Raw genomic sequence first — 17,315 nt, 5'->3', positions numbered from 1 at the left:
ACCTGGGAAGGATGCAGGACAGGGTGCAGTAGTGTTGGAGGTTGCTCCGCCACCACGCTTCCAATATTCTACTAGTGGTGATTCTGCCACACCTCTCTCCTCCACCCCCTCCTCTTCTTCTTCCTCTATGGCCTCTTCCTGTGCTGATTTGTCCTCGGGAACCAGTGGTGCTCCATAGGCATTCAAGGGGCTACGCAAGCACGCAGGCAAAAAGATGCCATGCGGTGCTTGAGCTGGTGTGCTTGGGGGACAGGAGCCACACTGGGGCAGAGATTCTGTCAGCTCTGCAGAGGTTTGTTCAGAGGTGGTTGACGCCATGCCAGCTTAAGGCAGGTATGGTGGTTTGCGACAATGGCACCAACCTTCTCTCCACCCTCCGACAGGGACAACTGACCCATGTGCCCTGTTTGGCGCACATCCTTAACTTGGTGGTGCAGTGGTTCTTGGGCAGGTACTTGGGCTTACAGGATGTCCTGAGGCAGGCCAGGAAAGTCTGTGTGCATTTCCGCCGGTCATATAATGCCAGTGCTCGGCTGGCTCACCTCCAAAAGGATTTTAAACCTGCCCAAGAACTGCCTAATCTGACATGCCCACCAGGTGGAACTCAACGTTGGCCATGCTGCAGCAGCTGTATATGCAGCAGAGGGCCATCAATGAGTACCTATGGGACTATGGCTTCAGGACAAAGTCAGGGGAGCTTGTTTTTTTTTCCCCACGCCAGTGGGCCATGATCAGGGATGCATGCACTGTCCTGTCACCATTTGTGGATGCCACGAGGATGGTGAGCCGTGACAGTGCATGCATCAGTGACACTGTCCCACATGTCCACCTGTTGGAGCACACACTGCATGAAATAATGGACAGGGCACTTGAGGCAGAACAGAGGCAGGAAGAGGAGGACTTTCTTACCTCTCAAGGCCCCCTTTATCCAGACAGTGTTCCTGTGTGCCCGCCGATCACACAGGAAGAGGACGAGGAGGAGGAGGAGGATTGTGTCAGCATGGAGGTGGGGCTTAGGACTCAGCATCAGCAGCAGTCTTCAAGGGATCATTTACAGTCCGAAGAAACCCATGGACTTGTACGTGGCTGGGAGGAGGTGGCTGTGGATCATAAGAGTAGTAAAAAGGTTATTCCTGCGCTACCATGTAGAAAGGGACAGGTGGAAGAGCTGCATGCACTGAATGAGGGTCAAGCCAAACCCAGCAAGGAAAGTGGGGGGTTGGTGCTGAAGAAGAGGCAGCTATTACCAGTACCTAACCTTATGCTGTTACCTCATTACTGCAAGGTAAGGGGTCACTGCTCACTAGTGTGTGTTTTCTGCATGAAGAGGAGTCACCATTCATTCTCCTTTCAAACACCCCACCTGGCTATTTGCACATTGGAACGTTCACCCACTCTGAGAAGAAATACTCCCATTAGACTTTATCTCACTACTGTTTTGCAGTACCTGCACACCAAGGAACAATTTTACTTTTTTTTTTTTTTTTTTTGTCATTTATTTATTTTTCAGTTGGCACTATTGTATTGCAGTGTATGTGCTTTATTTATAAGCACACACCGCACTGTACCATTTATATTTATTTTGCACAGGAATTCTTATCTATTGCAAAGGTTTGCACGTTTGATTTTATTACATGGTTCTCTTATATTTGCACGTCCATATTTAGCACAATTTGAATGATTCCTTTTGGTTTATGTTTGCACTGTGCACTTTGTTATTGTAATATATATGGATTATATCATGTCATAGTATTACCCCCTACTTACTCACCTGTAGTGTTCTCTATCCATCCTGGGATTGTTTATACTATACTTCCTGTTTTAGAGTGCTACCTACTACAATTTATTTTGTACTGCTACCTATAAAAATACATTGTTCTTCCTGTGGATTAGCACAGCACCAACCCCCCACTTTCATTGGCTGTGGATCACGTTGTCCTTAGTGACCCAGAGGACTCTGTACCAAATGCCTCAGAAAACCTACGCTGCATGGCCTCCCTGATCCTGCAAAGCCTGCGGAAGGATCCTTGTATTTGTGGTATCAAGGAGAGGGATCATTGCTGGCTGGCAACCCTCCTTGATCCACGTTACTAGGGTAAGGTTGCGGACCTTATCATGCCATCGCAGAGGGAGCAGAGGATGAAACATCTTCAGGAGGCCTTGCAGAAAGGTTTGTGCAACGCGTTTCCAGAGCCTGGGAGGTTACAATTTCCTGGTCCTCCTGGACAACATGTTGCTGAGGCTTCAGTCAGTCACAGAAGGAGCGGTGGAGAAGGTGGCCATCTGACCGATGCATCCAGACAATTTTTTAGTCCACAGCCCCAAGGTATGATCCGTTCCAGCAACCATCGCCAGCGTCTGATTCACATGGTACAGGAATTCCTAGCGGCAAGATCAGACTTGGACACCTTTCCCATCGAAAATCCTCTGGGTTACTGGGTCTTGAGGATGAAACTCACAGAGGGAAAAAGAATGGGGATTTTGAAGGTGCAAAAAATGATATCAGATGCATTCAATAAAAGATATTATTGTTTTATTTCTTGTCAAAAGGAACAAAACAAGATAAAATCAGTAAACACAGGCAGGTACAATGTTATTAGCAAGATATTAGATCGGGACAGCATACGGAACCCGACATGTTTCGCCCATGAGTCGGGCTTCTTCAGGGGAGCTGTCCTTGTAGGGGTACACGCCTTCTAAAGTAACAGACATACAAACACCGTACACATAGAAAAAATATATATAAGTATCAAGTAACAAAGAAAGTGAATGTAGACATATCACCACCAAAACATTACAAAATATATAGACAAAGAAATATGTACACATAAAATAAAATAGTGTATGTACCTGTATATCCAATCCCAGAGCACTGCTTCTATCCCAAATCTACCAAGGTGAGAGGGGCAGCAATCACACCTAAAGCCCACTTACGCAGTCAGGGCCGCAAACGGCTGGGGGTCACAGAGGGGACAAATGGACCAGCTAAACAGCATATATTAAAAAAGAAAAAAAGGGGGAAAAGGGAGTCTATATGTAGGTAAGGATAGCATATATCCATTGGTGTATACTTATAATACATACATAAATGTGTAAATAGACATTAAGTTAAATGAATGTTCGATCTATCGAATAGTGTAACCACCAATTAATTAAATACAAAAAGAGAGAGGGAACTCACAGTATGAGCGTAGGATGGATTTGAAACCGAGGGACTTGGTATAGCCACCTTACAACACAAGGAGCAAAGGGTAGGCTCGTGCTGGAAAAAATTGGGAAATAGTGGAATTAGGGATTGATTAGGGAATCCATTATTCAGATAGCAAGGAGTCAGTAGTACAGAGCAGTAATGTACTGCTCAGAAAGGAGGATCAAAGGGAGCCAGGGTAGGCACAGACAGGACGACCAGGCAGCCAGTGATAACTCAGTATAAACATAGATTTAAAGAGCATAACTGCATGGGTTACCTTAAGTGGTGGCACAGCATGTCCCAAGGGGCTCCGGCAGCGAATGAACGCCGAAGCAGCGGCGTTTTTATCCCCCCATCTGGTCCAAAAGAGGGCCGGAACCGGACGCTAAGCTGCAGCGCACCTGCGCACTGTTACATCTCATCGCTCCGTCCGTTGCCGCTGGGTCCTAAGGACCGTGTGCATGGCGGGACGGAGCGGCTCCCCCCAGTGGTGACCAGAAGAAAAGGGGGGCATCTCCTCTGTATATAAAGAGGGAAAAGGTGCAGAGTGCGCCGGGCGGAACAGAAAGGCGGGCGTCCTGTCAATAGGCAGGATCGCCCCCAGGTGTCTATGTGACCACCATATGCCAAGGCTCAAGCTGGAGTGTTAACAGAACTTATTAACATAGTGTAGCCAATACAGTGCGGATCGTATTAAAATATGAAGTACAGACATGAACAAAAAATAAGAATAAAAATATGCAAGGGAGAAGAATAGTAAACATTTTTTTCTTTATATAGGTACACAATAGATTATAATCACCTATGATTATAATTCATATTTTAATACGATTCGCACTGTATTGGCTACACTATGTTAATAAGTTCTTGCACTGTAATGTTCATTGTTTGGTTATGTAAATGCACCTGTATATTTCAAAAACCTTGGCATTGCTTAAACTCCCATTTACACTCTGGGACCGACTTCCCCTTTTCTCCCATTTGATTGGTGCCTGTCCTTGCCCTTGCACCTTCGTTCACACTCCAGCTTGAGCCTTGGCATATGGTGGTCACTTGGACGCCCGGGGGCGATCCTGCCTATTGACAGGATGCCCGCCTTTCTGTTCCCCCCGGTGCACTCTGCACCTTTTCCCTCTGTATATACAGAGGAGATGCCCCCCTTTTCTCCTGGTCACCACTGGGGGGAGCCGCTCCGTCCCGCCGTGCACACGGTCCTTAGGACCCAGCGGCAACGGACGGAGAGATGAGATGTAACAGGTGCGCAGGTGTGATGCAGCTTAGCGTCCGCTTCTGGCCCTCTTTTGGACCAGATGGGGGGATAAAAACGCAGCTGCTTCGGCGTTCATTCACTGCCGGAGCCCCTTGGGACATGCTGTGCCACCATTCTCTTAAGGTAACCCATGCCGTTATGCTCTTTAAATCTATGTTTATACTGAGTTATCACTGGCTGCCTGGTCGTCCTGTTTGTGACTACCCTTGCTCCCTTTGATCCTCCTTTCTGAGCAGTACATTACTGCTCTGTACTACTGACTCCTTGCTATCTGAATAATGGATTCCCTAATCAATCCCTAATTCCACTATTTCCCAATTTTTTCCAGCACGAGCCTACCCTTTGCTCCTTGTGTTGTAAGGTGGCTATACCAAGTCCCTCGGTTTCAAATCCCTTCTACGCTCATACTGTGAGTTCCCTCTTTCTTTTTGTATTTAATTAATTGGTGGTTACACTGTTGCATAGATTGAACATTCATTTAACTTAATGTCTATTTACACATTTATGTATGTATCATAAGTATACACCAATGGATATATGCTATCCTTACCTACATATAGACTCCCTTTTCCCCCTTTTTTTCTTTTTTAATATATGTTGTTTAGCTGGTCCATTTGTCCCCTCTGTGACCCCCAGCCGTTTGCGGCCCTGACTGCGTAAGTGGGCTTTAGGTGTGATTGCTGCCCCTCTCACCTTGGTAGATTCGGGATAGAAGCAGTGCTCTGGGATTGGATATACAGGTGCATACACTATTTTATTTTATGTGTACATATTTCTTTGTCTATATATTTTGTAATGTTTTGGTGGTGATATGTCTACATTCACTTTCTTTGTTACTTGATACTTATATATATTTTTTCTATGTGTACGGTGTTTGTATGTCCGTTACTTTAGAAGGCGTGTACCCCTGCAAGGACAGCTCCCCTGGGTGAAATATGTCGGGTTCCGTATGCTGTCCCGATCTAATATCTTGCTAATAACATTGTACCTGCCTGTGTTTACTGATTTTATCTTGTTTTGTTCCTTTTGACAAGAAATAAAACAATAATATCTTTTATTGAATGCATCTGATATCATTTTTTGCACCTTCAAAATCCCCATTCTTTTTCCCTCTGTGAGTTTCATTTTCTCCTGGGGATCGGTGCCATTATATGACTGTGCCATCCATGATTAATCACGTAAGTCTTGAGGATGGATCACTGGCCAGAGCTTGCACAGTATGCAACTGAGCTACTGGCCTGTCCTGCATCCAGTGTTCTTTCGGAACGCACATTCAAGGCTGTTGGATGCTTTGTGAGATCCCTTCAAGACTGCCTATGCTGATGCTGAGTGACTATCCTGCTATGCTGAGTGACAATCCTCTTCCCCCTCAATGTTCATGGGCTGATAGCTTGTAAGAACATTTTTGGTTCTGGGCACCGACACCAGTGGCTAAGGCCCAATTTTTCTGCCCCTGTTTAACAGGGACGTGTATTTACAATTTTTGATGCAATACTTTGCAGCAGGGCTCATTCCTGCACTCCAACAGTGTTGTATCTGTGAGGGGTTGCAGTGTTGTGGCACCAGTGCCCAAGGCCCAATTTTTCTGCCCCTGTTTAACAGGGGCATGTAATTACAATTTTTGATGCAATACTTTGCAGCAGGGCTCATACCTGCGCTCCAACTAGAGTATCTGTGAGGGGTTGCAGTGTTGTGGCACCAGCACCAGTGCCTTAGGCCCAATTTTTCTGACCCTGTTCAACAGGGGCATGTAATTACAATTGTTGATCTATTATTTCACAGCAGGGCCCGTTCCTGCGCCCACCAAGAGTAACTGTGAGGCCTTACAGTGTTGTGGCAACACCACCACACCATCCACCACCAAAGGCCCAATTTTTCTGACCCTGTTCAACAGGGGCAAGTAATTATTATTCTTGATCTAATATTAACAGCAGGGCCCGTTCCTGTGCCCACCAAGAGTAACTGTGAGGGCTTACAGTGTTGTGGCAACACCAACACCTAAGGCCCAAATTTCTGCAGAGTATATAGGGCAGGCCCCTACTTTCAAACATCCAACTTACAAACGACTCCTACTTGCAAATGGAAGGAGACAACAGGAAGTGAGAGGAAATCTACCCCTAGGAAGGGAAATTCTCTCCTGTAAGAGTTCCTTGTTTCACTAAAACCCCCAAATTTTCAAAATCCAATTGTCATTGGGAAAGAAGGTGAGGTGAAATCTTCTGAACAGGTGCACAGACAGCCAAACAAATGTTACAGGGGTGATAAGCCTTCCCTATGTTTTCCAAAAAGCTTAAAAATAGATTTTTTGGCTGGAGCTACACGTAAAGAATGTACCAGTTCAAAATTACAAACAGATTCTACTTAAGAACAAACCTACAGTCCCTGTCTTGTTTGCACTGCCTGTATACTGCTGTTGAAAGTATATAAGGCCTGGGGGCCCAATGCCTTTCCTTTTTTTTATCTGGGTGCGGGGTTCCCCTTAATATCCATACAAGACCCAAAGGGGCTGGTAATGGGCTGGGTGGGGTTTCTAAATGATTTTCATCAATATTGCCGGGACCAGACATGACGTTAAAGCCGCAAGCAGTTTTAAATTACTTTTTTTCCTTTAGAAATGTCATTTTGAGCAGGAACTGTTCTAAACACGGGAAACACGCGCCACTTTACAGGCATACTATAGAAACCCCCAGGCCCGATATTTAAAGGAATATTTCACTTTTATTTATTCACTTTAAGCATCATTAAAATCACTGCTCCCGAAAAAACGGACGTTTTTAAAACTTTTTTTTTGCATTGATACATGTCCCCTGGGGCAGGACCCAAGTCCCCAAACCCTTTTTAGGACAATAACTTGCATATTGGCCTTTAAAATTCGCACTTTTTATTTCTCACGTTTGAGTCCCATAGACTTTAACGGGGTTTGAAAGTTTGCGCAAACTTTCGGTCCGTTCAAATGTTCTGATGCAAACCGAACCAGGGGGTGTTTGGCTCATTCCTATACAGGTTATTCCCCTTTTAAAAGTCAGACTTGCTGGGAGTGAGAGGGGTTAAGCTAGGGCTGTCCTTACAGCTTTGTTTGTAACTGTATCTGTATCATCTGATAATAGCTGCATAACACATGGTCTAAGGCAAACATTCTGTGTCCTGTAATGTACTCCAAGAAAAGGATTTTACAGGTAAGTAAACGTTCCTATTTTTGCGAGCAAGTGAATAAAAAATAGTTAATGGAAAGAAAAAAAAAGGCTGCAGGTAAGCATTTAAAAAATACTTAATTTTTCTCTACTATTAAATGATTTTTTTTAGGTTGGTGATATGGTCATTTTAAGTATGATTACAGGAGGTAAATAGCTTGCACTTTGAAAATAATGGCATGTATAAAGAGACTGAACAAATGTATTTGTGTGTGTGTTTGCTTTAAAGTGTCGATGAAACATTGTTAACTATTACTCCCATTTTCAGTCAAGCACATTTTAAACTGATGTGCCTGTGGAAGTGTTTGAATGAATGATTTATCCTCACTTCAGAGTTTTAAACCTTTTAGGAAGATGGCTTCTGTATGCCTAGTCTGTAAACTCTCTGATCCATTAGTCAATGGTTCTTCAATAAAGGGCTTAGATCATCCTGGTTTTCAAATGGTATTTAACTTTCAGCTAACCTTCTCCTCTTTCCCCTCCCCTGATACTAAACATAAACAAACCTTTCAAAACCTTTGTTTAAAATACAACTTTAAATGGCATGTCTAAAATGAAGGAGCAATTTCATTAAACATCTCTCTTGTGACTCCTAGAATGCAGCGTCCATTTGCTGTTCTAATTTTAGCTTTGACAGACAACTGGTGTTTTGTTAGTGAGGTTAAATTTACACTTTGCACAATCAAATACAAGCTTTTAAGGTTTCTCGCAATCTTCTTCTTTTTTTTCCTTTCAGTTAAAACAAAGTTTGATATTTTCTTAATTGATCTAAAAGCAGAATAAATTACTATTGTGTTGTGTTTTCAAAACATAATTAAATGAAATGATGATCATTATCTACAGTAGCTCTTCTACAGGAAGTCTGACAAGGCTTCATAACAAGGCTTTATAATAAGATAAAAGTAACACTTGTATATCATCTGGAAGACAAGTAGGTAGATTCTTTTCGTTACAGAATGGATGACACTACCATGATGGATAACTTGAAGTAAGACACCTGAGTAAGAAAAGATGAAAATGAATTTCAGGTATTAACAACACAAATATTCTGAACTCCCAGCATCAGCAGTTTAAAGGATAACTCTAGACAACTGTGCAATTTGAATCAATAAAGCTATGTAAGCACAATAAAGGGGGCTCCTTATTTAAAGTGTTTCTGAAGTTAAACATGTTTTTAGGTTAACCACTTCAGCCCAGGAAGGATTGCTTTAACTGACAATTGCACAGTTGTGCGATGTTGTACCCAAACAAAATTGATGTCCTTTTTTCCCACAAATAGAGCTTTCTTTTGGTTTTATTTGATCAGCTCTGCGGTTTTGATTTTTTGCGCTATAAACAAAAAAAGAGCGTCTATTTTGAAAAAAACACAAAATTTTGTACTTTTTGCTATAAGAATATATATATCTCCAAATTAAAAAAAAAATGTCTTCATCAGTTTAGGCCGATATGTATTCTTCTACATATTTTAGGCTGGTTGGGAAGGGGTTAAAATAATAAACATGATATACTTATCTACTCAGGCAACCCTGATCCTCCTTTTTTGGGGTCCCCCGCCAGTACTCTTGGCTCCTCCTCTTCTCTGTCTGCGCCATAGCAGTCCACTTGCTGTGAGGGCAGATGAGTGGGCTTGATCCTAAGCCGGGCTGTGTGCATCTATTAACATACAAATAGCAGCTTGGTACCGCCCCCTTCCAAAAGGATTTGATTGACAGCAACAGGAGCCAATAATTTCTGCTGCTGCCTCAGTCCCTGTGAGTAGAGGAAGAGGGGAGAGAACAAATGCAGCCATTCATAGCACTGGATCAATTGAGGACTTGGCAGTGGCGGCTGGTGAAACTTTAGGATAGGGGGGCGCCAGACCCCGCCCTTCCTTTTTGACCCCTCACACCTGGTGAAAATGGGTGTGGTTTCAGCAAAATAGTGGGCGTGGCTCTAAGATGGTGTGGTTAGCATCTGAGATGAATGAGGGCTTGAGGGAGAGAGGGATGGAGGGACAGCAGGCCCAGATCCTACACAACAACAGAAATATGTGTATTCTAGAAAGTTTAACAATCAGCAGATAAACATATTCCAAACACCTGGTGTTAGCACTTCAATCATCCCGGCACCATAGTGTCAGGATAATTGAAGCGCATTATTTCTATTATTACATTGTAATATAAAATGAAATCATTCAACTCACCATAATGCAGAATCAGTGGGAGCCCTGAGAGTGTCACTAGCCACGTCGCCTGCCACCAGATGCCATCAGGTGTCCCCAGCAGAGTCTGTCCTTACATGCAGCCTGTGTCCCATAAAATGCAGCCTGTGTCACACAAAATGCAGCCTGTGTCACACCAAATGCAGCCTGTGTCCACCAAATGCAGCCTGTGTCCCACCAAATGCAGCCTTTGCCCCACCAAATACAGCCTACTGGGGGACACAGCCTGTGTGTCCCAAATGCAGCCTGTGTCCCCCAAATGCAGCCTTGCCTGTGTCCCCCAAATGCATCATTGCCTGTGTCCCCAATGCAGCCTTGCCCGTGTCCACCAAATGTAGCCTTGCCTGTGTCCACCAAATGCAGCCTTGCCTGTGTCCACCAAATGCAGCCTTGCCTGTGTCCCCCAAATGCAGCCTTGCCTGTGTCACATCAAATGCAGCCTTGCCTGTGTCACATCAAATGCAGCCTTGCCTGTGTCACATCAAATGCAGCCTTGCCTGTGTCCCCCAATGCAGCCTTGCCTGTGTCCCCCAATGCAGCCTGTGTCCACCAAATGCAGCCTGTGTCTCACCAAATGCAGCCTGTGTCCCCCAAATTCAACCTGTGTCCCCCAAATGCAGCCTTGCCTGTGTCCCCCAAATGCAGCATTGTCTGTGTCCCCCAAATGCAGCCTTGTCTGCATCCCCCAAATGCAGCCTTGCCTGTGTCCCCCAAATGCAGCCTTGCCTGCATCCCCCAATTCAGCCTTGCCTGTGTCACATCAAATGCAGCCTTGCCTGTGTCCACCAAATGCAGCCTTGCCTGTGTCACATCACATGCAGCCTTGCCTGTGTCCACCAAATGCAGCCTTGCTGTGTCCACCAAATGTAGCCTTGCCTGTGTCCCCCAAATGCAGCCTTGCCCGTGTCCCCCAAATGCAGCCTTGCCCGTGTCCCCCAAATGCAGCCTTGCTTGCGTCCCCCAATGCAGCCTTGCCTGTGTCACATCAAATGCAGCCTTGCCTGTGTCCCAGATCCTACACAACAACAGAAATATGTGTATTCTAGAAAGTTTAACAATCAGCAGATAAAGATATTCCAAACACCTGGTGTTAGCACTTCAATCATCCCGTCACCATAGTGTCAGGATAATTGAAGCGCATTATTTCTATTATTACATTGTAATATAAAAAGAAATCATTCAACTCACCATAATGCAGAATCAGTGGGAGCCCTGAGCGTGTCACTAGCCACGTCGCCTGCCACCAGATGCCATCAGGTGTCCCCAGCAGAGTCTGTCCATACATGCAGCCTGTGTCCCATAAAATGCAGCCTGTGTCACACAAAATGCAGCCTGTGTCACACCAAATGCAGCCTTGCCTGCATCCCCCAATTCAGCCTTGCCTGTGTCACATCAAATGCAGCCTTGCCTGTGTCCACCAAATGCAGCCTTGCCTGTGTAACATCACATGCAGCCTTGCCTGTGTCCACCAAATGCAGCCTTGCTGTGTCCACCAAATGTAGCCTTGCCTGTGTCCCCCAAATGCAGCCTTGCCCGTGTCCCCCAAATGCAGCCTTGCCCGTGTCCCCCAAATGCAGCTTTGCCTGCGTCCCCCAATGCATCCTTTCCTGTGTCACATCAAATGCAGCCTTGCCTGTGTCCCAGATCCTACACAACAACAGAAATATGTGTATTCTAGAAAGTTTAACAATCAGCAGATAAAGATATTCCAAACACCTGGTGTTAGCACTTCAATCATCCCGTCACCATAGTGTCAGGATAATTGAAGCGCATTATTTCTATTATTACATTGTAATATAAAAAGAAATCATTCAACTCACCATAATGCAGAATCAGTGGGAGCCCTGAGCGTGTCACTAGCCACGTCGCCTGCCACCAGATGCCATCAGGTGTCCCCAGCAGAGTCTGTCCTTACATGCAGCCTGTGTCCCAGAAAATGCAGCCTATGTCACACAAAATGCAGCCTGTGTCACACCAAATGCAGCCTGTGTCCACCAAATGCAGCCTGTGTCCCACCAAATGCAGCCCGTGTCCCACCAAATGCAGCCTGTGTCCCACTAAATACAGCCAGCATGTGTCCCACCAAATGCAGCCTGTGTCCCACCAAATACAGCCTGTGTGCCACCAAACGCAGCCTGTGTCCCACCAAATCCAGCCAGCCTGTGTCCCCCAAATGCAGTCTGTGTCCCACCAAATGCAACCTGTGCCCAACCAAATGCAGCCTGTGCCCCACCAAATGAAGCCTGTGTCCCACCAAATGCAGCCTGTGCCCCAACAAATGCAGCCTGTGTCCCACCAAATGCAGCCTGTGTCCACCAAATGTAGCCTGTGTCTCAACCAAATGCAGCCTGTGTTCCACCAAATGCAGCCTGTGTCTCACCAAATACAGCCTGTGTCTCACCAAATGCAGCCTGTGTCCCCCAAATGCAGCCTGTGTCCCCCAAATGCAGCATTGCCTGTGTCCCCCAAATGCATCATTGCCTGCATCCCCAATGCAGCTTTGCCTGTGTCCACCAAATGTAGCCTTGCCTGTGTCCACCAAATGCAGCCTTGCCTGTGTCCACCAAATGCAGCCTTGCCTGTGTCCCCCAAATGCAGTATTGCCTGTGTCCCCCAATGCAGCCTTGCCTGTGTCACATCAAATGCAGCCTTGCCTGTGTCACATCAAATGCAGCCTTGCCTGTGTCCCCAATGCAGCCTTGCCTGTATCCCCAATGCAGCCTTGCCTGTGTCCCCCAAATGCAGCCTTGCCTGTGTCTCCCAAATGAAGCCTTGTCTGTGTCAAGAAATGCAGCCTTGCCTGTGTCCCCCAAATGCAGCATTGCCTGTGTCCCCCCAATGCAGCCTTGCCTGTGTCACATCAAATGCAGCCTTGCCTGTGTCCCACCAAATGCAGCCTTGCCTGTGTCCACCAAATGCAGCCTTGCCTGTGTCCCCCAAATGCAGCATTGTCTGTGTCCCCAGTGCAGCCTTGCCTGTGTCACATCAAATGCAGCCTTGCCTGTGTCCCACCAAATGCAGCCTTGCCTGTGTCACATTAAATGCAGCCTGTGTGCTACCAAACGCAGCCTGTGTCCCACCAAATACACCCAGCCTGTGTCCCCCAAATTCAGTCTGTGTCCCACCAAATGCAGCCTGTGCCCCACAAAATGCAGCCTGTGCTCCACCAAATGAAGCCTGTGTCCCAACAAATGCAGCCTGTGCCCCACCAAATGCAGCCTGTGTCCCACCAAATGCAGCCTGTGTCCACCAAATGCAGCCTGTGTCTCAACCAAATGCAGCCTGTGTCTCAACCAAATGCAGCCTGTGTCTCAACCAAATGCAGCCTGTGTCCCACCAAATGCAGCCTGTGTCCCACCAAATGCAGCCTGTGTCCACCAAATGCAGCCTGTGTCTCGCCAAAATGCAGCCTGTGTCTCACCAAATGCAGCCTGTATCCCCCAAATGCAGCCTGTGTCCCCCAAATGCAGCATTGCCTGTGTCCCCCAAATGCAGCATTGCCTGCGTCCCCAATGCTGCCTTGCCTGTGTCCCCTAAATGCAGCCTTGCCTGTGTCCCCCAAATGCAGCCTTGCCTGTGTCCCCCAATGCAGCCTGTGTCCACCAAATGCAGCCTGTGTCTCACCAAATGCAGCTTGTGTCTCACCAAATGCAGCCTTGCCTGTGTCCCCCAAATGCAACCTTGCCTGTGTCCCCCAATGCAGCCTGTGTCCACCAAATGCAGCCTGTGTCCACCAAATGCAGCCTTGCCTGTGTCTACCAAATGCAGCCTTGCCTGTGTCCACCAAATGCAGCCTTGCCTGTGTCCCCCAAATGCAGCATTTTCTGTGTCCCCAATGCAGCCTTGCCTGTGTCACATCAAATGCAGCCTTGCCTGTGTCCCACCAAATGCAGCCTTGCCTGTGTCACATTAAATGCAGCCTGTATGCTACCAAATGCAGCCTGTGTCCCACCAAATACAGCCAGCCTGTGTCCCCCAAATTCAGTCTGTGTCCCACCAAATGCAGCCTGTGTCCACCAAATGCAGCCTGTGTCTCAACCAAATGCAGCCTGTGTCCCACCAAATGCAGCCTGTGTCCCACCAAATGCAGCCTGTGTCCATCAAATGCAGCCTGTGTCTTGCCAAAATGCAGCCTGTGTCTCACCAAATGCAGCCTGTGTCCCCCAAATGCAGCCTGTGTCCCCTAAATGCAGCATTGCCTGTGTCCCCCAAATGCAGCATTGCCTGCGTCCCCAATGCAGCCTTGCCTGTGTCCCCCAAATGTAGCCTTGCCTGTGTCCCCCAATGCAGCCTTGCCTGTGTCCCCCAATGCAGCATTGCCTGTATCCCCCAATGAAGCCTTGCCTGTGTCCCCCAAATGCAGCCTCGCCTGTGTCCCCCAATGCAGCCTTGCCTGTGTCCCTCAATGCAGCCTTGCCTGTGTCCCCCATTGCAGCATTGCCTGTATCCCCCAATGCAGCCTTGCCTGTGTCCCGAAATGCAGCCTTTGCCTGTGTCCAGAAATGCAGCCTTGCCTGTGTCCCCCAATGCAGCCTTGCCTGTGTCCCCCCAATGCAGCCTTGCCTGTGTCCCCCCAATGCAGCCTTGCCTGTGTCCCCCAATGCAGCCTGTGTCCACCAAATGCAGCCTGTGTCTCACCAAATGCAGCTTGTGTCTCACCAAATGCAGCCTTGCCTGTGTCCCCCAAATGCAACCTTGCCTGTGTCCCCCAATGCAGCCTGTGTCCACCAAATGCAGCCTGTGTCCACCAAATGCAGCCTTGCCTGTGTCTACCAAATGCAGCCTTGCCTGTGTCCACCAAATGCAGCCTTGCCTGTGTCCCCCAAATGCAGCATTGTCTGTGTCCCCAATGCAGCCTTGCCTGTGTCACATCAAATGCAGCCTTGCCTGTGTCCCACCAAATGCAGCCTTGCCTGTGTCACATTAAATGCAGCCTGTATGCTACCAAATGCAGCCTGTGTCCCACCAAATACAGCCAGCCTGTGTCCCCCAAATTCAGTCTGTGTCCCACCAAATGCAGCCTGTGTCCCACCAAATGCAGCCTGTGTCTCAACCAAATGCAGCCTGTGTCCCACCAAATGCAGCCTGTGTCCCACCAAATGCAGCCTGTGTCCATCAAATGCAGCCTGTGTCTTGCCAAAATGCAGCCTGTGTCTCACCAAATGCAGCCTGTGTCCCCCAAATGCAGCCTGTGTCCCCTAAATGCAGCATTGCCTGTGTCCCCCAAATGCAGCATTGCCTGCGTCCCCAATGCAGCCTTGCCTGTGTCCCCCAAATGTAGCCTTGCCTGTGTCCCCCAATGCAGCCTTGCCTGTGTCCCCCAATGCAGCATTGCCTGTATCCCCCAATGAAGCCTTGCCTGTGTCCCCCAAATGCAGCCTCGCCTGTGTCCCCCAATGCAGCCTTGCCTGTGTCCCTCAATGCAGCCTTGCCTGTGTCCCCCATTGCAGCATTGCCTGTGTGCCCCAATGCAGCCTTGCCTGTGTCCCGAAATGCAGCCTTTGCCTGTGTCCAGAAATGCAGCCTTGCCTGTGTCCCCCAATGCAGCCTTGCCTGTGTCCCCCCAATGCAGCCTTGCCTGTGTCCCCCCAATGCAGCCTTGCCTGTGTCCCCCAATGCAGCATTGCCTGTGTCCCCCAATGCAGCCTTGCCTGTGTCCTGAAATGCAGCCTTTGCCTGTGTCCCGAAATGCAGCCTTTGCCTGTGTCCCGAAATGCAGCCTTTCCTGTGTCCCCCAATGCAGCCTTGCCTGTGTCTCCCAATGCAGCCTTGCCTGTGTCCCCCAATGCAGCCTGTGCAGCCCCCCGTTCTCCGCGGGAGCACAGCGGTAGTGTACTACTTACCTTGCTGTTGTCCTCTCCAGCGGTGTCTTCTTGATACTTACTGTTTCCTCTCTTCCAGGCGCAATAGGAGAAAGAAAACAGGAAGTGACATCAAACTGAGATGTCATTCAAACCGCCCGGCTACTCGGTGCTTCAGAAAGCGCCGCAAGGCAGGCTAAACGTCCGCAAATGCAGCGCCATGCCTGCATCTCGTGATTGCATAGACGTGGCGCTTCCCATAAGTGCACTGTGTCCGGCGTCCGCACACAGTGCACTTAAGGACCTTTTTTTGTATTTTTTTTTCTTAAAGGACCAGTATTAAAATTGATTTTTTTTTGTGACTGCCTGAAAGGGGGGGGGGGGGCAGCGCCCATGCGCCCCCTATGGACTGGGCGCCACTGGGACTCGGGTTAGTATTTAGGGAGATGAAGGAGCAAAGTTGTAAAAAATTTTTTTACATTAATGCAGGGAATGCATTAAGGTAAGAAATGTTTTACCTGTAGCTTTAGAACCATTTTTAAAAAAGTGGCAAAAAATATGAGAATACAAGTGGACGTGTTGTTCTTAATGATGACATTCCTTGTTTAATTTCCCCAGAATGTAAACAATGTAACATCAAGGGCAGCAACTTCATTTTAGCTTTTTCCAGTTTTTAATAAATACCTCCCCACAAGTGGATTCTGCTAGTGAATAAGTCTGCCTAAATTGCCATTTGATAATCGGCACCTTCAGATTCCACTCATATTCACCCTTACATAGTTACATAGCTACAGAGGTTGAAAAAAGACACCAGTCCATCCAGTTCAACCTAAGGTGTGTGTGTTTATATCATTAGTACATCGTATACCGCTGTATGTTATGGTTTAGGGATGAACTTTCTGTTCGGGGCATGAGTTCGACTCAAACATTGGCTGTCCGCCCGTTCGTCGAAAACCGAACATTATGGCCCGTTCGTGCCAAATTTGAGTGGCGCGTAATGGCCCATAATGCGGGAGCGCAGTGCATTGCTGTATGATGATTGGCCAAAGCATGACCTGCCGGTCATGGTGCATGCCCAGCACCCTCAGCTAAGAGAGCCATAATTGACCAAAGGCAGGGTGCCTTTGGCCAATAATGGCTCAGGGGGACGGAGATATATATATATATATATATATATAGACACAGACAGTCTTGTGTGTGTGTGTGTGTGTGTGTATATATATATATATATATATATATATATATATATATATCTATATATATATATCTTTATATATATATATATAGATATATATATATAGATATATATATATATCTATATATATATATATATATATAGATATATATATCCACTGCATCCAGTTTAGCTGTATCTGACTACAGTTGGTTCCTGGTGTACTGTTTCTAATATTCTTCAGGCAGGCAGGTTATTCAGTTAGCTGCAGTGGATATATATATATCCACTGCATACAGTTTAGCCATATCTGACTGCAGGCCATTCCTGGTGTACTTTTTCTAATATACTTCAGGTGGTGTACACAGTACACAGTACCGTGCACCCCTAGTACATTAGCTACTACTTTTCTGGCAGTGTACACAGTACAAACAGTGCACCCATACTGTAGTTGTATTAGACTTCTGTTGGTGTACACAGTACCATGAA

The 17,315-nt window shown here is 46.9% G+C and overlaps 1 long non-coding RNA gene across 1 annotated transcript in view; it reads left to right on the top strand.

The window, feature by feature from the left end:
- The first annotated feature begins 7,566 nt into the window (after nt 1-7,566).
- LOC141102465 (uncharacterized) overlaps nt 7,567-17,315 on the top strand; it is a 40,780-nt gene continuing 31,031 nt past the window's right edge. Inside the window, exon 1 of the long non-coding RNA XR_012235117.1 lies at nt 7,567-7,636. This is a non-coding gene — a long non-coding RNA (uncharacterized lncRNA). The remainder of the gene's footprint in view (nt 7,637-17,315) is intronic.

This window comes from Aquarana catesbeiana, linkage group LG07 (genome assembly GCF_042186555.1).
Source record: "Aquarana catesbeiana isolate 2022-GZ linkage group LG07, ASM4218655v1, whole genome shotgun sequence".
Lineage (NCBI taxonomy): Eukaryota > Metazoa > Chordata > Amphibia > Anura > Ranidae > Aquarana > Aquarana catesbeiana.
Note: the sequence above shows the minus strand (reverse complement) of the source record. Positions and strands in the feature narration are given on the sequence as shown.